This window comes from Prionailurus viverrinus, chromosome B3, assembly GCF_022837055.1.
Source record: "Prionailurus viverrinus isolate Anna chromosome B3, UM_Priviv_1.0, whole genome shotgun sequence".
Taxonomy (NCBI): domain Eukaryota; kingdom Metazoa; phylum Chordata; class Mammalia; order Carnivora; family Felidae; genus Prionailurus; species Prionailurus viverrinus.
Window position 1 is genome coordinate 100,796,037 of NC_062566.1, and position 20,292 is coordinate 100,816,328.

General features: G+C 41.7%; 1 protein-coding gene across 1 annotated transcript in view; it reads right to left on the minus strand.

The window, feature by feature from the left end:
* ARMH4 (armadillo like helical domain containing 4) overlaps nucleotides 1–20,292 on the minus strand; it is a 128,113-nt gene that overhangs the window by 66,519 nt on the left and 41,302 nt on the right. The window lies entirely within an intron of this gene.

Here is a 20,292-nt window from a genome sequence, read left to right on the forward strand (position 1 = left end):
CATATTTGGACTACCTCAGATCATATGCAAATTTGAACTCAAAATGGATTTTTTGAGCGAAAACTACAATAGGAGAAAGCTCCATGACCTTAATAATGATTTTCTAGACACAACACCACAAGCACAAAGGAAAAGAAGATAAATTGGACTTCCTCAAAATTAACAGCTTCAGTGCTTCAAATGACACCATCAAGAAAGTAAAAACCTACAACTCAATAATGAGAAGAAAACCCAGGGGCACCTGAGTGGCTCAATCAGTTGAGCGTGGAACTCTTGATCTCAGCTCAAGTCATGATCTCACAGTTCATGGGACTGAGCCCCCATGCAGAGCCCACATGGGATTCTCTCCCTCTCTCACTACCTCTCCCCCACTTGTGTGTGCTCTCTCTCAAAAAAATAAATAAATAAACATTAAAAAAAAAAAAGACAACCCAATTTCAAAATGGGCAGAAGATTTGAAAAGACATTCCTCCAAAGAAGATATGTGAATGGCCAATAAGCACATGAAAAAATGTTCAACATCATTAGTCATTGGGGAAGTGCAAATCAAAGCTACAATCTGAACAAAGTTTCTTTTTGAAGTGATGAAAATGTTCTAAAGTTGACTATGGTGAGGGTTGCACATATCTGTAATTTACTAAAAAAAAACATTCAATTGCATACTTTAAATGAGTGAATTGTACAGAATATAAATTATATCTCTATAAAGAGAGACAATGATGTCATTTCACACAATGATGTCACTTCACACCTGTGAGAATAGCTACAATCAAAAAGACAATAATAAGTATTGGTGAAGATGCGGAAAAATTGGAACCGTCATGTATTGTTGGCTGGAATGCAAAACAGTGCAAATGTTCTAGAAAGGAGTTTCAGCAGTTCCCCAACATGTAAACAGAGTTACCACATGATCCAGCAATTTCACTCCTAGGAATCTATGTAAGAAAAATTTAAAAATCTGTCCACAGAAAAGCTTGTACATGAATGTTCTTAGCAGCACTATTCATCATTGCCAAACAGTAGATACAACTTAAATGTTCCTCAACAGAAGAATGGAAAAACAAAATATGGTATATCAACACAACAGAATATCATTCAACAATAAAAAGGAATGAAGTACTAACATATGCTACAACATGGATGAACTTCAAAAAAACTATGCTAGATGAAAGAAGCCAGTCACAAATGACCTCATATCATAAGAGATGTCCAAAATAAGCAAATCTATAGACAGAAAGTAGATTACTGGTTGTGTAGGGCTGGGGGCAGCGGTGGTTGAGGGCAGGAGGGAGAGTAAGTACTAGTATGGGTTCAGGGTGACTCTGGGGTGATGAAAAGGTTCTAAAATTTGATTTTGCTGATATTTTTACAACTTCACGAATATACTCAAGCACACTGAATTGTATATTTTTTAACAAGTGAATTTTATGATATGTAAAGTTTATTTCAATAAGGCTGTTTAAGAAAGAAAGAAAGAAAGAAAGAAAGAAAGAAAGAAAGAAAGAAAGAAAAGAAAAGAAAGAAAGAAGGAAAGGAAGGAAGGAAGGAAGGAAGGAAGGAAGGAAGGAAGGAAACGAGAACAAACTTTCAGAAGATAGAAAGAAGAAGGATAAAAGTGAGTATTGGAGCTGAAAGCAAGATAGGCTGGAAAAGAAGAGGGTTAACAAACAGGACCATGGAGGTTTGAAAGGCGGTCCTCCAGAAGCTGAGCAAGAAGGGAACAGTGCCACCACCCAAAATGAGCAGACCTGGCAAGGGGGGACTTGAAAGAGCATCACCCGAGTGCCCAGGACTCACCTGAATGTCTATCGACTCCTGCAGACCAGCTGCCTTGCCAAGGATCCCTGCTGAAGCCACGCTTGAAGTCACTCACTTCTCCTGTTGGTGGTCACCTACCAGGACCTTGTTTTGTTTGCACCAAGGTCTCACTCCCTGCCTAGCCAGCAGCAGTGATGTCTGGCCATGCTGTAATCTTGCTTAGTCCCTTCAGAATACCCCAGTGGACCCTCCACACCACAGCCAATGTCCCAGCCCATTCAAAGCCCAGTGAAGGGGCCACAGACGTGGAGGTTGTATGTATTTGGTGAGCAGGTGGGATGGGGAGGCTGAAGGAAACAATCTAAAAGCCCCGACAAGCTAAAAGTCATTAACGACACACCAATTATAAAAGGTTTTGTAAGATCAAAAGATTTTAAAGAGTGAAAACTGATAGAAACAACAATATCTCAAAGTGAAAAAACAATGAGGTCAAGAGCAAGGGTGGATGCACTGGCCTCCAGGAATACTCTGTATGGTTTAATATTATTTTTCTAATTTACAAATAGGGAAACTGAGGCTCAGAGGGGTTAACTAATGTTTTCAAGTTCCCAGAGCTAGCAAGTGATATAATCTACATCATTCTGACTCCACCGCTCCCACATACGTATACTGTCTCCTTTTTCTGAAACCCAAATTCCTCCTGAAACCACATTTTTTTAATTCCACCTTTAGCTTCCTCATAAAGTTCATTTTCAGTTGTACTCTCAGAACAGAAATTTTTAGAAACTACTATCACTCGTGAGTTATGTACACATTTAAAGTGAATGGAAAGATGGGGCGCATGGGTAGCTCAGTCATTTAAGTGTCTGACTTCAGCTCAGGTCATGATCTTGCAGTCCATGAGTTTGAGCCCCACCTCAGGCTCTGTGCTGACAGCTCAGAGCCTGGGGCCTGCTTCAGAGCCCATCTCCCTCTCTCTCTCTGCCGCTCCCCTGCTCACACTCTGTCTCTCTCCCTCTCTCAAAAATAAATAAAAACATTAAAAAATAAAATAAACTTAATGAATAGAAACAATATTTTTCTCTTGGCTTTCTTTTTGCTTTGCTGGAATCCCGAGGTGTGGCTAAGTAAGCCCAGCATTCTCTCCTATTCTAACATCAAATGGGCACTGCCGCTTACATTTCAGCTACGACTCAGTGCTGCCTTGATCATATTCGCACTTCCTCGTTTCCTTTGTCTTCAGAAGTTAAAACTATCATCAGGGCAAGGCAAAAGCTCAGGGACAGCTCTGTTCCACTGTTGGTACTCCCTTGTCACATATGACCCCTGGGAACGACATAAGATCCTGCACTAGTTTAGTGATCTGGTTTTGGAAGAATTGTTCATTATTCCTCACATGTCAAGACCTAAGGGACATCACTCCTGTTTCCTTCTACTTTTAACTTTCACCAAATATATTCCACTTGGCCTCAATCTAAGATATTGTACTGTCACCTTACAGCTACCTTCCCACACAAATGTCCTTCAAAGCACATCTGCTTCACTGGAAGAAAGGTTCCCCTTCAGTAGCATTCACTGCTGGTTGCCTATCCAACGGCCACTTACTCCTTCCTTCTTAACAGAACCCTAATTCTATCTATGTGGCCCCCTCCTTAGTGCAAGAAATGGCTCCTGACTGGCCTATGCCAGCAGTCAGCAAACATTTTCTGGAAAGAGTCAGGTAGTAAGTATTTTTTACTTTGCAGGCTGTAAGATCTCTGTTGCAACCACTCAACTCTGACGTTGTACGGTGAAAGCAGCCACAGAAAATAGGTAAACAAATGGCATGGCTGTGTGCCAATAAAACTTTATTTATAGAAACAGGCATCAGCCCAGATTTGGCCCAAAGGCTGTACTTTGTTGACGCCTGGCTAATTCACCAGGACCAATGTAGTTCCATTTATTTTGCTAGTGATTGGTTTGCACATGGGCATATGATCCAACCATGGCCAATACGAGATAAACAAAGATCTGTGAGCAGCTCCTGGGAGTCTTTCTTCCTTAAAAAGATGGTGAAAAAGAGATGATCCCTCTTTTCTGCTGGATATCATCATATTGGGATGTGATGCCTGGAATTACCATAGCTATTTTGAGACCATGGAAATTTGGGAGCCATTTTGATCTGAGGCACATCCTGTGGTTCCCTTAATTGTAAACAGAGAATAGTAACACGTAACTATGAAACCTGAATTATGTAAAGTAAATCCGGTGCTTAGCAGGATGGATGTAGAGCAAGCATCTAGTTAATGAGAGCTACTACTGCTAGTTTTACTCTATATTTATGTGCCCATAAAAATGCTATGTAAAAGGCAGGTGTTCAATAAAAATTCTGAAGAAATATGTACTTGGAAGTCCATACTTGGATATTTTTCTCTCTAGAGCAAGGCTAGACTCGTTCTGTTCCAATCTGCTCTGACGGGGACTCTCCTGTGATAAACAGCACATTCATGTGGCTTCTTTTTAGGATTCAGCCTGCGACCCTTAGCCGAAGGGAGCCGGGTGCTGGCTTCCTTGGCATGACACTCTAAGCAGCCACAGGGAAGTCCTAAAATTCCACACTTCCTATAAGCAAAAATAATAACCATGGAAGTGATTTATCTGGGGTAGCTGGGTTCATGGTAAGATTGGTCAGTAAGATTAAACATATTAGTTGAGAGTGGCATAGTTCAGGGGCGCCTGGGTGGCTCAGTCGGTTAAGTGTCCAACTCTTGACAGTGGCTCAGGTCATGATCTTGCGAGCTCAGCATGGAGCCTGCTTGGATTCCTTCTCTCCCTCTCTCTCTCTGCCCTTCCCTCCACTTGTGCTCTCTCTCAATCTCTCTCAAAATAAATAAATAAACATTAAAGAAAACGAGAAAAAAGAGGATGGCATCATTCATCTGCATTCCTCCTCTGCACTAGGTAACAGCCAGGCCGTTTTACTTTTGAAGACACTAAGGCAGAGACAGATGAAATGCCCCTGTCATTATCATGAAGACGAAACAAAACAAAACTAATTAAATTAAATTAAATTAAATTTTAAAACGGGGCCCAAACTAGCTAGTCTAAGGAGCTAAAGAATTCTGTCTTGAACAGATGGGAGGACCAACCAACTGCAGCTTTAATAAAAGCAGATACTGTAGAATTCTAACTCCTTTTTCAAAAGACCTTCTGGACCCCTTTACGTCCTAAGTGAGGCTTCCTCAACCTCCCAGATAAAAAGTTATATCCACTGGCCCCTTGCTGCTCACAGCGGAGTCCAAAGACCAGCAGCATCGTCATCTCCTGGGAGCTTTGTTGCAGCATCTCGGGTCCCACCCCAGACCTACTGAATCAGAATCCACATTGTAAGGGCGCCTGGGTGGCTCAGTCGGTTAGGCATCTGACTTCAGCTGATCATGACCTCACCATTCGTGAGTTGGAGCCCCATGTCAGGCTCTGTGCTGACAGCTCAGAGCCTGGAGCCTGCTTTGGATTCTGTGTCTCCCTCTCTCTCTGCCCCTCCTCCGCTCATGCTCTGCCTCTCTCTCTCAAAAATAATAAACATTGGGGCGCCTGGGTGGCGCAGTCGGTTGGGCGTCCGACTTCAGCCAGGTCACGATCTCATGGTCCGTGAGTTCGAGCCCCGCGTCAGGCTCTGGGCTGATGGCTCAGAGCCTGGAGCCTGTTTCCGATTCTGTGTCTCCCTCTCTCTCTGCCCCACCCCCGTTCATGCTCTGTCTCTCTCTGTCTCAAAAATAAGTAAACGTTGAAAAAAATAATAATAAAATAAAATAATAAACATTAAAAAAAACCCACACTGTATCAGGATCCCCAAGTAATTTGTATGTATGTTAATGTTCACTGCCTTTTTTTTTTATGCTCAGCTATATAAAAATATTAAGACATTCACAGTGTGGAGAAGTTGAATGTGACTTATATGAACTAAGTAGTATAAAACACTCAATTTTCAAGTTCATATCCTAATGCTACTGCCTTTATGCTAAATGTTCTGAAGGTAGTCATGTTGTGATTTCTTTTTCTTTCCTAACAGCATTATATAATTATCCTCCATGTTTACCTTACAGGCAAAAATGTGGAAAAAAGAAACCGAAACCTTACCTATAGCTGGAAAAAATAATATTTGAAAGGTGAAAACTCTAATAATTATTTATGCCGTCTCTAAGGCAGACAATTGCTTTACACTACAGTGGTTAAACAGTTAACGGCGTGTTGGGCAGACCACTGTCGGGGAGGAAAAAAATAGATCAGCAAAGACCTCTAGAAATCCTTGTCAGATTTTTAAAGAGTTCAATTATTATACTCTCAAAAATATCTAGGTTTTCAAATGTTTTTTTGGTAGTGGACTCCCTCTTCTCAAAAACATCGTATTAGTAATTCCCAACATATAAAAGCTCCATGAGGAGGGAGGCAGGAAAGGATTGGAACCCACGGGCCTTTATTTCAGCAGACCTCTTGCCCTTTGCTGTCTGTTGAAATCAACCTAACATTTAAGATCTCATATAAATGAGCTTTTGCTTCATTTTGCACACGTATACTTACTCATGTAATGTTACAAAACTTCTAGGCACTAAGTGTTACTATGCCCTTTTTTAGAGTTAGGAAAACCAAGGCTCAGAGAAGTTAAAAACTCATCCAGGGTCAATAGTGATTAAACAAAGGCTTGAATTTAGGATTTCCTGACTCCAAATTCTAGGCTCTCCACTGCCAAGCATTAGTGTTATTTCTAATGCTTTCCATGGTTCCTCCTGGTCGAGATTACTCTTTCACCCTTTGGTACACTCAGAGCATTTTTTTCCCACAGCATAGATCATATCCTGCCTCATACTACAGACTTTTCTTCCCGATGAATCACATGCTTCTGGAGAGCAGACACTATTCTGCTCATCACTAATGACCTAGCAATAATTTATAAATAGCAAACCGTTTTCTGGGGATTGTCTTTGAAGGAGGAGAATTACACACAGAAGCAGACCCCTGAAAACACAAAGGGCTCACCAAGCTGCTTTTGCTTCAGCTAAGCCACATTTATCACTGCCATGACCATCTGGCCCATGGGGTCATGTGACCAATTCTCACCAACAGAATCTGAGTGAAAGAAAAGTAAGTCCATTCCAAGCTAAAGAGTTCCCAGCCCACTTCCCCAAGTTCTCTCTTTTTCCTGCCTTCTGCCTAGATACAGAGGATCCAGTGAAGCTGCTTAGGCCCAAAAAAGATGTGGAGACACGTGATGGAAGTATAATTGAGTGACTATGGGAACTGTGAGAAGAGCAAGTAATAAATCTATTGTGGTTAGTCACTGAGATGGGAATTGTTTGTTACAGCAACTGGCCCTCCCTGACAGATACACTCCCACTTATCCAATGTCCACCATTTAGCTCTTTGAGTTAACAACTACTCTTTCACGATATAAATGTTTCCAAACAAATTAGGGTTACAAGGTATTCTTACTTTAGTGTGTAAGGGAAAAAAAAATGTAATCTTTAGAATAAGGAGGAGATTATTGAATATCTTGTAATGGAGTGCTAGAGCCCCTGAAAATTATGTGATTCCATTAGGGCTCTGCACTGGCTTTGGACTATTTTACAAATCTTTAAATCGTAGATAGCGCATAGCAATACAAATAATTCTTCTCAAGGGAAAATACTGGAAAAAGTTGGCCTGCATCCCTTTTTTTTTCCTTTTTAGAGAGAGACAGCACAAGCCAGGGAGAGGCAGAGGCAGAGGGAGAGAGAGAGAGAGAGACAGAGACAGAGAACCCCAAGCAGGCTCCACACAGAGAGCAGAGCTCAATGTGGGGCTTGATCCCACAATTGCAAGATCATGCCCTGAGTTGAAATCAAAAGCCAGCCACCTAACCGACTGAGCCACCCAGGCACCCAGCCCTGTATCCATTTCTAAATTCATTTTAACAGACCTTGACTCCATGTAAATTTGTGACTCTTTGATCTGTGCTTTGAACTGGTTGAGGCATCTGCCTGGTTCCTTTATTAATTAATGAGATTTTAAAAATCTTTGACATTTTCATTTTATATCTCAATGAGAATCATGATTAATCCTAATTTTAAAATGTATCTTTTAACAACTATGAATTATTGATGGTCCTTCAAAAAGTCTTAAAACCAAGGTCTTAGAGAAACAGCGTTTGATACAGTGGTAGGGATTAAGTGACTGAAGCCACTCTGAATCCCAGGGAGGTCCTACGGCGCCATCACCTGAGCTCAGAGGAAGACTGCAAAGTGAGGATGATGACATGGTGACCAGGGAGATGGATGAGGAAAAGCCCACAAGAGTCCTCTGAAAACAAACTCCCGTGCATCATAGTTTTCCCATGGCTTGCCCCCACCCCTTTTCTATTAGTGGGTTAAGTCAATAAGTCGTCTCTGTGGTTTCAGTGGCTGAGCCCTGAGTAGTAAGGTCTACTTGGCAATAACTCTTCACCTTAACACTCTGTGAGTGGCCTCCCCTACCTATCTGCTTCCTTGCCTGTGGCAGGGCTCAAAAACCCAAGGTCTTGGTCCTGCAGGATGTGCAAAACTTTATCAGGCTTGCGATAAACAAACCCAGGTAGTCGTTCACCGGGTGCCTATGGCTGATCTCACATCAGACCTTATGCAGTTGGAAATACCCAACATTACTTTGGGTATTTATCCCCAAGGATCCATCAAATCCATCCTGCTCTGAACAGCTGTTGTCTTCTTTCAAAAGAAGCAGCTTAAAAATCAAATCCCATTATTTCAGAAATATTTCAGCCCTGCAGGAGAACTTAGAGATGGAAGATGTAAATCAAAATCCCCTCCACTGTGAGCACTCCTTCATTTTAAATTCCTTCCCTGGGTCTTGATAATCTGTATGTTTGTGAAGTTTACTTTAAAGATTCTCCACATGAATTGAAACTGGGACCCCTTGTTGACCATATATCTATATTTTGTGCCAGGTTCTGTGAAAGAATCTTTTTGTCCAACAGAAAAGCAGAATAGTTCTGAGTTGGAAAGGCAGCACCCTGTGGTTATTAATTCTCAAACGCCAAAATGAAATGAACAAGTTCACCAGCTGACTTCAACCTCCCCTGACCACTAAGCTTGGCTTTGAGGCTTTAGCATCCTTCTTTTATGGTCTCGGTTGGAGACAGGGAAAAACTACCAAATTGCTCTATTTTCTGAAATGCAAAAGTTAAATGCATTCTTTTGCTGATCCAGAGGAAGTAAAACAAATATTGTCTGAGAGACTCCAAATAGTCTGATTCTTAATACAGCACACCAATAGCATTTGATGAAGTAATTCAACTTAATTTAGCAGCATGTAACTGCAAATCAGGAAATAAGGACACAGTTTCCACCACTTTCGCAATTTTGGTTTAGCACAATTGGAAGCTTTTTAACATCACCTTTGTTCACTCCCTCTGTATTTTTCGAAGAGGGCAATTTATACTTAATTTCTTCCTTTCTGAAAATTTTCCCAATTCTCTCAGTATTTCTTCTTGTTTAATTCTCAGGAGAGCCTACTAGATGTTTTTACATGTTAATAATTCCCCAACTGAGTCTACAAGTGCATTCTGATTACAAAGGATTCAGTTCACAGCACTCTCCTCAGATGTAACGTGCCTTATTAATGTTTTTATTAACTGTAGCTGATGAAGAGATTATCTTCTGGCTTAGTTCCAAGACTCCATCTCTAGCTCTCCAAAGGAAAAGTGACTGCTGAGTTTTCACATAAGAAATTCATTCCTAATGAAAGAAATGTGATTTTTTTTCTCCTAATTCTCCAATTCAATGAAATTTAATTACAAAAATTCAGATAAGGGCTTCAGCTTCTGTAAAGCATTAAGTCTATTTATTATCTCATACAGATCATTGAATAAATAAAGATGAGTAATTTGGAGCTGAGATATTTGAGTGTAGGTTTCCAGAAGGATCTCCATAATCAACAGTCCAAATTTATTTTTAGGGAAACTTTGATACAAGAACCCAATATCTAGGACCTCGTACAGGGCATTAAAGACATGAAAAGAGAACATTTTTTTCAAAGAAGTACCCTAAAGCATTTAAAATACTATAATTATAATTATAATTTTCCTGCAGCCAGAAGCGAGATACAAAAAGACAACCAAGGGGTGCCTGGGTAGCTGAGTGGGTTAAGCATCCAACTCTTGATTTCAGCTCAGGTCATGACCTCACAGTTTGTGAGATCGAGACTGGCATCCAGCTCTGTGCTGACAGCACAGAGCCTGCTTAGAACTCTCTCTCTCTCTCCCTCTCTCTTTCCCCTTACCCCATTCATGTGCTTTCTCCCTCTCTTCCAAAATAAACTGAAAAAAAAAAAAGACCATCAGATTCTCTGACTTGGGGAAGCTATGATCCAGTAGCCAAGAGAATCAGGTTCAATTAATTTCTCACTTTCATCTAGCTGATACTATGACTGTTTATATTCTTTGGTAGAAGCTATCAAAGGCCTTATCTCCATCAAGCCACCTAATTCACTATTTGGAAATTTTCTAAATGATAGATCACTGTGGGAATGCAGTCTTCTGATTCTATGTGATTCAGATGCTAAGACAATGAGGTAACTGGCCCAATGTTTCCAAGGTCTGATCAGTTCTACAGTGTAGAATCACTCAAAGTTCATTCTGAAAAAATATTCTAAAATGTTAAATTACTCACCAAAAAAAAAAAGAAAGAAAGAAAGAAATGGTAGTTATGTGATATGATGGAGGTGTTAGCTAACAGTATGTTGGTAATCATTTTGCAATATATAAGTATATCAATACAACACGTTATACACCTTAAACTTACACAATGCTATATGTCAATGACATCTCACTAAAGCTAGAGAAGTAAAATAAAATGTTAGATTATGTTCCAGAAAACCTGGCCTTCAAAATGCTATCTATGCTCTCTATGGGACCCAAAGGCATGCTATATTTAGTTCATTGCTAAAGGCTTTGTAAATAGATGTAAAAACTACTCTGGCATAAGTAGAGAGAACAAGAAAAAAGTTATTATCAGATGAAGCTCTACCTGCCATGTGATATTTAAGCTTAATGTCAGTTTTAAGCATTATGGAAAGCCCTCAGTACCTGATCAGTTACCATTTATTCCATGAATCGAGCTAATGCTTTTTCCATTAATTGAGCTGAATTCCATTTTATTTTTTTAAGTTTATTTATTTAGTTTGAGAGGGAGAGAGATTATGAGTGGGAGAGGGGCAGAGAGAGAGAGAGAGAGAGAGAGAGAGAGAGAGGGAGAATCCCAAGCAGGCTCCACACTGTCACCACAGAGCCAGAGGAGGGGCTCGGTCTCACAAACCATGAGATCATGACCTGAGTCAAAATCAACAGTTGGACACTTAATCAACTGAAACACCCAGGTGACCTGAGCTGAATTCCATTTGAAAACCACACCTCAGCCCCATATTGCTACTCAGGATAGTTACATATGGGACTACTGTTTAACTGGCCGAGTGCAATAAAGCATGCCCACCCCTCCTCCCAATTGTGCTGGAAAGTTTCAGGCCCAGAATGGTTACCAGCTGGAAGAGCTTTTAAACAACCCCTTTTAAGCAACCAACAGTACTCACTGCCAAGTGCTAGATGTTGTGAGGCTCTCCAAAAATAATAAGCAAAACGAGACAGTGCAGTGTATAGAAACTGAGCAATACTGACAATAAATGCTGGAGGAGTTTCAGAAAGGAGGACTCATCATGACTTAGGGTTGCCAGGAAGGCTTCTGCAAGAGCTGCATACAGACAAATGCATGTCTGCAGAAATGCATGTTCTGGTGACAGTGACTACAGCCTGATGAAGGCAGAGATCAGGAAAAGTGAAGTGGAAAGTAGACCCCAGAGAGATCATGGAGGTCCTTGAATATACCAGTGGTATATAAAAGAGACAAATACATGTTAAGAAATGCCTCCGATCCACAAACTGTTGAATCTCCAAGTTACCTGATCTAAATCTCTGAGTCCTTGTTTTAACATTTACTCCCTCCTTCACTTTCACCGTGTTGTATTTTTGCTTTGCACCACTAATCCTTTGAATTTCGAAAATAGCTTTGGCTTCCTGAGGCCAGCCTGAGAGGCTGGCAGTTCTTTGAGATCACACAGAACTTACTACTATATTACCGGAAAGACTCAGCTGGTGCAAAGGTTTTTATTTTAACCACCAAGACTGATTTCCCTTCCGCAACACAGGAATATGCCCAGAGAGGCTTTATGTCTAAGGGAGTTAGCTGCTCTGGACATAGAAAATTGCACACACAGGTAGTCGCCGCTGCCTCTGTGCTAGAGAGACAGTCTCTACTAACCCTATCTTATGGGTTTCCCCAGCTCATTTTCTCAAAAGAAAACTTAGGAGGAGAAGGGAACGTGCAGTGTCCCACAGCTGACTTGCACAAACCGAACTGTGAGTGTGCATATGTGTGTATGTGCGTATGTTAACAGTATGAGCTCTGCCTAGAACTCTTGGAATTAATGAACTCCCGAAGCCTCAGTTCAGTCTGAGATCATTGGTGCAAAAACAGCCTTGAAAAATCATTGTCTTAAAAAAAAATTAGCACAATCCACAAAATTATCCCTGCCATCAATCTTTCCCCCTTTCCAAACAGCTTAACATTTCCTGTGTTAAAGGAACACAAAAGCTTGACTGTAGTCAATACGCATAACTGCTCTTCAGAAGTGTCATGAACATCAAAATGAAAGAAAGACACAAGAGTACATTAAATTGTTTTTAGGCCAGCATCTGATTTTCCATTGGCTTGGCCAGCTCACCTTTCTACTTGGTTCATACGAATTTCTGTTTTGTGGTCCTTGGCAGACATTTGTGAGCACAGTTGGAAAGGGTCAGCGGGAAGGATGTCTATTCGTTTTTATGAATTTAACCTATTTATAACCTTCCTCGTGCTAAAAAGAGGATTTAAGGCTTCTGACAAAAACACCTCCAATACAAAGGGATAAAAATAACTAAATGGAAACTTCAGGAAATAAGTGTTTTTAAAACCTACGGAAATCATGAGTTTGTTGAATCTTTCACCATAGGCGTGTGGACAGATTTTTCTCCCCTAGAATCCCCAACTAGTACTAATCTGCAAGTAATCAACAGTTCAAATGGAAAGATCTATGAAGAAATAATATCTTGCCCTTGGAAGATGTCCTCCTCTGCAGACCTAATTTCTCTTAGGGGCTCATCCTCGTGAAGCAGAGAGAGGGAGGGATCACAATCTCTATTTTAAACTTGGGCACCAGGGTGCCTTGCCTATGTGAAAAAGGAGGTCCCAAGTCTTCCGCTCCTTTTGTCTAGGAAAAATAAAACAATTCAGTCCTTCCCAAAGGAAGGGCGAATGGCATGAGCCTCAAATCCAGAAACCCTGGCTACCAACTCGGGACACAAAGAAACCCCAGGCAACTGGCACGTGCCCACCAAGGAAACTCATGTCGGAAGATGCTCAGTCTTCCCAGATGCAGGTGTCTGGGGACAAACGTCTCCAGTGCAGATTTAGGAGTCTGTAATGTGACCAAGGGCTTTCTGGGAAAATTAAAACATAGGTATTGAATTTAAGTTTGATCTCTCTGTCACCGTATAAAGCTGGCTGGTTTTTTTTTTTTTTCCGTAAGACACGCTAATACAATACACAAAAGATCACTAAAAGCACTGTAAATCTCTACCAATGGGGATTCTATTCATAGAATATACAAACACTTCTTAAAATCCCCTTTCTCCATTCTCCTGTATGAACAGAAGCCGCCTTACCCCAAGGGAACAACAAGCAGTCGATCAGTATGGGGCAGTTGTCCTCTTGAGTAAGACCCAGGCTTCAGTGTGTTGTACAGCTCTCTAGGTAATTCCAATGTGCAGCCAAGATCCAGAGCCACTGGTCTGGAGGCTTCAGCCAATCTGCCATTCACTTTGTGCTGGTTACATTGGACAAAATTTTGCTCCTCCCTCCCCTTCCATACACATATTTACTTATGTTGGCCCTGGCAGCTTCCTGAGCAACCTTTTAATCCACAGTTTAACATGTTATACATCAAAATACATAGATGTTTGAAATCTCACAGTTCCCACTACTTGCGTGGAGCATTTTCCCTTGCTGCCATAGCCTATGTTGCACTTTATGAGGGGCAGAGAGAGAGAGAGAGAGAGGGAGAGAGAGAGAGAGAGAGAGAATTCTAAGTAGACTCCACGTTGTCAGTGCAGAGCCGAATGTAGGGCTCACGCTCACGGAACCTAAGATCATGACCCAAGCCACAATCAAGAGTCGGATGCTTAACTGAGCCACTTGCGTGCCCCAAGTGCTGTTTCTATAGGGCCTAACCCCCACACCTTTGCCTACAATTCATTCTACCTTCCCACCGATTCAAAACACATTTGTCCTGTATTCCTCTCTCTTTTATCTTAAAATCATCCTACGTCACCTGCTAATGAACCTGATAAATTAATAATAAAATATAAATGATAATATCCTAATGAGGTACCCTGCCCAGACAGATCTGCATTTTTTTCTAAGGCCTTCTCAAGATACATAATCTCAATCCCAGGTAAGTCTCTAGTATTGAAAAGTAGGCATCACGTAGGGGTGCCTGGGTGGCTCAGTCGGTTGAGCATCCGACTTCGGCTCAGGTCATGATCTCACGGTTTGTGAGTTCGAGCCCCGCATCGGGCTCTGTGCTGACAGCTCAGAGCCTGGAGCCTGCTTCGGATTCTTTGTCTCCCTCTCTTCTCTGCCCCTAACCCACTCGCATTCTGTCTCTGTCTCTCTCAAAAACAAATAAACATTAAAAAAAATTTTTAAAAAAAAGGAAAGAAAAGTAGGCATCATGTTAAGGCAGAAAGGGTGAAATAAATTAGGAGATCATGCAAAGCTCCCTTGAAGTCACACTTCCCAGATGGCTGCTACTCAAAGCAGCCCCTGGTTGTAAGTGATGATTTAGTCCTGCATTGTGGAATTGCTCAGCCACTGACCTCACATCTATGGGACCACTCTCTGGACCCATGCTAAGTTCCCTCTTCATATGTTAGCCTCTCGGTATTCCCACAGCACATAGCACACATGTAGTAGGTACTCACCGAATGTCTGACAAAAAAAATAGATACATGAGAGCCCTTCATTGTTCTGCTTTCCACAAACATCCCCAGGTTATTAACTGAATATTTATCATGATTTTTAAAGACCTCTAGGGGAAAATATTCCACTTCCCAAATCAAAAGCCCGTTCCAATGTTAGATGTAGGCTTTGAAATGAAAGGGAAGGTAGCTATAATACTCCTGCACTTAACTACTTGATGGTTTTGAAAGCACGGTCCATCCAGAACATCAACCAAACTGAAGCGGCCAAAATGATCTCCTGAGGAAGAAAATGGAACAACGCCACCCTCAGGCTCTCATCCAGAACTTATGAATTCGAAACATATTGAAAATGAAGGTATTGGGGCGCCTGGGTGGCGCAGTCGGTTAGGCGTCCGACTTCAGCCAGGTCACGATCTCGCGGTCCGGGCGTTCGAGCCCCGCGTCGGGCTCTGGGCTGATGGCTCGGAGCCTGGAGCCTGTTTCCGATTCTGTGTCTCCCTCTCTCTCTGCCCCTCCCCCGTTCATGCTCTGTCTCTCTCTGTCCCAAAAATAAATAAACGTTAAAAAAAAAAAAAATTTTTAAAAAAAAAAGAAAATGAAGGTATTATTTTAACAAGATTGGTCATGGGATTCTTAGAGGATAGAAGGGACGTGGATAGTATCAGCTACAAGGAAGTGAACAGAAAAACACATGAACCCTGGCTGATAGGCCTGGTGACTGACACTCACCTCCACCCATTCCACCAGCCACGTGACCACACTCCCCTTGCAACGACCATTTAGAAATGGGCATGTGACCTAACCCCAGCCAACTGGAGGCAAGAATTCTACTGGGGGATTCTTGGAAAGCTTCCTGTCTCTGAAGAAAGAAATACGGTGAAAAGATAGCCTCCTGGTTTCCCTGGACAGTGTCTTTTCTCGGTGTGACACGTGAAGCTGTTGCAGCCATCCCAACGGCTGTAAGGAGGCCAGTCCAGGGGCAAAGTCAGCACCCCAAGCAGGACAGTGCAGCAAGGTGGGCAAATTTGGGTCACTGATGACAGCAGAGCTACTGAGTCAACTGACCCAAGAGCTCTGTCTCTGGACTTCTTGTTTTGGAGAAAATACATTTCTTTTTTCTTTAAACCAATTTAAGTTACGGTCCCTGCTACCGATAGCTAAAGGCATCCTGGCAGATACAGAATGCAAAAAGGGAAGAATCCGCAGGTACTAATTGCACCGGAAACGTTTAAACATTATAATGGATATGTCAGGGCACCTGGCTGGCTCAGGTGGTTAAGCGACTGATTCTTGGTTTCGGCTCAGGTCATGACCTCACAGTTCATGGGATGGAGCCCCAGGTCAGGCTCTTCACTGACAGTGTGGAACCTGTTTGGGATTCTCTCTCTCTCCCTCTTTCTCCTCCTCCCCCGCTCATTCTCTCTCTTTATCTCTCTCACCTCTCTCTCAAAATAAAGAAGTAAACTTTTTAAATAAATAAATAAATAAATAAATAAATAAATAAATAAATAAATAAAATGGATATGCTGACTCAACTTGGATCATACGGATTTTAAATTTTTGAGAGAGAGAGACAGAGCACAAGCAGGGGAGGGCCAGAAAGAGAGGGAGATACAGAATCCGAAGCAGGCTGGTCTGGTCCAACTTCAGCTCAGGTTGTGATCTCAGGGTTCGTGAGTTCGAGCCCTGCGTCAGGTTCTATGCTGACAGCTCAGAGCCTGGAGCCTGTTTCAGATTCTGTGTCTTCCTCTCTCTCTGCCCCTCTCCTACTCATGCTCTTTCTCTCTCTCTCTCTCTCTCTCTCTCTCTCTAAAATAAGTAAACATTAAAAAAATTTTTTTTTAAGCAGAATTGTATGACATACTATAATACATAACAGGATTAGAAGTGGTGTGAGTCATAGTGTCTACTCTGTGCGGGTCCTTGCCAATAAATTTGAAAATGAACTTGTTAGATAAGAGAAGAAATTGTTTCTGCATATGGGGCGCCTGGGTGGCTCAGTCGGTTAAGCATCCAATTTCGGCTCAGGTCATGATCTCACAGTCCGTGAGTTTGAGCCCTGCGTTGGGCTCTGTGCTGACAGCTGGGAGCCTGGAGCCTGCTTCCCATTCTGTGTCTCCCTCTCTCTCTGCCCCTCCCCTGCTTGTACTGTGTGTGTCTCTCTCTCTCAAAAATAAATAAACATTAAAAAAAAAAAAAAAGAACTTCCTATATACCAATCAATTGATCCACCTCTGCTATAACAGGGGATTTTCACTCCTAATTCTATCTCAGTGACATACAGTTCATTCCACTCACACCTCCCAACAGCAAGATCAAGAAGCTGAGCTCTCTCCCTCCAAAGCTTTAGAGGTGATGTGTATGTGGCAATGCAGAAAACAGAAGTTCCGAGAATTTGAGGCCATGAATCTACTGCTTTGCCTTAGAAAGTCATCTAAGTTTTCTGCTCATGTTATTTCACAGGAAATGAAATTATAATCTATTCAAAGAGTTTGTGTTATTTTTAGCCAATCCCAGCTACCCACTTCAATCTGTTCATTTTTAAAGGTTTATATGGGTTTTAGCATTTGCTTTGGAACACCATTCATATTGTAAAATAGAATGTGATAATCTATAAATAAAATAACCCGCCTGAAAGCAAAAATGAAGAAGGTCAACTAGAATGGTATTATATTAAATAGAATTCTTTTTAAAAGGTCTCAATTTTTGCATTTTTAAAATTTATTTGATGTTGATTTATTTTTGAGAGAGAGAGAGCAAATGAGCAGAGGAGGGGCAGTGAGACACACACACACACACACACACACACACACACAGAATCCAAAGCAGGCTCCAGGCTCCAAGCTCTCAGAACAGAGCTGGACACAGGGCTCACACCCATGAACCGCGAGATCATGACCCCAGCCGAGTTGGACGCTTAACTGCCTGAGCCACTCAGGCGCCCCTCAATTTTTACATATTTAATGATTCATGAAGAAAAAACTATACTTAAGTTTACAAGATTCACACTCTGACTAGAGCTGCCCTGCAGTTCTACTTTCTAAAATGATGCTTTCCATGAAACGCTTACTGAAATCTGTTAGTTTCATATTTAGAGGCTCAAAACAACACAAATTTATTATCTGAGAGTTGTGCAGGTCAGAAGTTTGAAATAGGTCTTGAGGGCCTAAAACCAAGGTGTCAACATGGTTATATTCTAGAGGTTCAAGGGGAGAATTCATCTCCTTGTCTTTCCGAGCTTCTGGAGGCTGCTGGCATCCCTTGGCTCATGACCACATCACTCTTACCTCTGCCTCTCTCATCACATCTCTTTCTCTGCCTCTGACTCTCCTACCTCCCCCTTATAAAGGCATTTGTGATTATACTGGGCCTCCTCAGATGATCCAGAATAACCTCCCCATCTCAAGATCCTTAACTTAATCATCGGCAAAGTCCTTTTGGCCATGTAAGGTAACAAATTCACGAGCTCCAGAGATCAGGACATAGACATCTTTAGGGAGTCACTATTCTACCTACCACAAAAGTCCATCACAGACGGTTTTCCAAATCCAAATAGAGGTTTTCCTCTGTTTCATCTGACCCGAGTGTACTTAGAAAACTGTATGAATTAATGTCGACCAGAAGCTAGTACTGGTTATGAGTGACTAGGAGATACTCCTGTCACTCCAAGAAAAAGCTGATGAGCAAATAAAAGTTTAGTCCCAGACACTACTCAAACACAGTCTTCCCACGGTGGAAAGAAACAAAACAAAACAAAACAGCTTGGAAGATGTGTTCCTTGTTTGGGTTCCCAGGAAACTCAGTCCTAAAAACATGTGGAGACAATGAATTTATCGGGAAAGCAAGTGACAATAAAAGGTAAGAGACATCTAGGGAAATGGTAAAGTATTATTTTTATATTTTTATTTTTTTATTTTTTTTTAAATTTTTTTTCAACGTTTATTTATTTTTGGGACAGAGAGAGACAGAGCATGAACGGGGGAGGGGCAGAGAGAGAGGGAGACACAGAATTGGAAACAGGCTCCAGGCTCTGAGCCATCAGCTCAGAGCCCAACGCGGGGCTCGAACTCACGGACTGCGAGATCGTGACCTGGCTGAAGTCGGACGCTTAACCGACTGCGCCACCCAGGCGCCCCTAAATTATTATTTTTAGCAGAAAAACCTGATATATTAAAAAAAATTCCTTGTGGGAATCACTTTTCAAACCTTAACAAATCACTAAACTGGTATCACTAATTTAAGAAAACTTAGCTGTGCATCAGGCTGGAATAAGGAGGCAAGACAGGAGGACAATAGGGCCCCCTTCAGTATTTCTGCTTTGCCCTGTTATAACCTACTTTTACTATAGAACTCACCCTCCCCACATTGAAACCTTTATGAAATGATTTCCGTTCTAATCCAAAAAAGGCACTATTCTTGTTTTTCCTCTGTGTCCCCAGTGCCATGCAAAGTACCAGGAACAGAGTAGATGCTCAGTCAGATTTGTTGGATGAACTAATTAACCAAATGGAAAGGACAGTTCATCAAAGAAAAGCATTCCTCCTTTGCCTGCAAACCTTCAAAATTTTACAAGTCCAATTTGAGCTTCAAAAAAAGACAGAGAGAGCTTATTTTAAACTACACACCCATGCAATAAACTGACACAGCAATTTCCCAGCTCTACACGTATTTTAGTGCACTCACCCTTTCTCACCACCAGTCTAAAAAAGAGAGTTTTCATGGGAGGGGAGAACGATCTTTAAGAAATTATATGCATGGGCATCTGGGTGGCTCCATCGGTTAAGCACCCAGCTCTTGATTTCGGCTGAGGTCATGTCTCAAGGTTCATAAGATTGAGCCCTACATCGAATCCCTGCTTGGGATTCTTGCTCTCCCTCTTTCTCGGCACGCACCCCCCCCCAAAAATAAATAAATATTTAAATTTTTTATGTTTTTATTTTTGAAAGAGACAGAGCACAAGCAGAGAAGGGGCACAGAGAGGGAGACAAAGAATCCAAAGCAGGCTCCAGGCTCTGAGCTGTTGACACAGAGCCCGATGCAGGGCTTGAACCCACGAACCGTGAGATCATGACCTGAACCTAAGATGGATGCCCAACTGACTGAGCCACCCAGGCGCCCCAGTAAATAAATATTTAAAAAAGAAATCATATGCAATAGGATTCTAAATTGGACATTTCAACTGAGGCACCAAGATACACTAGTATGATATTCCTGAGCAAAGCTCCAGGCCAGCATCCACATTTTCAATGAAATCGCCAAACACCGGTTCTGTGACTTTTCAACCTAACCTCGGCTACACTTGAAGGTTACAAACGGGGCTGGCTGTTAAAGACCAAGAAAATTTTAGAGAGGGTTTTTCTTTGGAGAAGAGGCCACCTTACCTCAAGTCAAGAGAGTAAGGCCTCAAGGAATCACCCAGAGCTTATAGCATCTCTCCAGAAAAAGCCAAGAGGAGA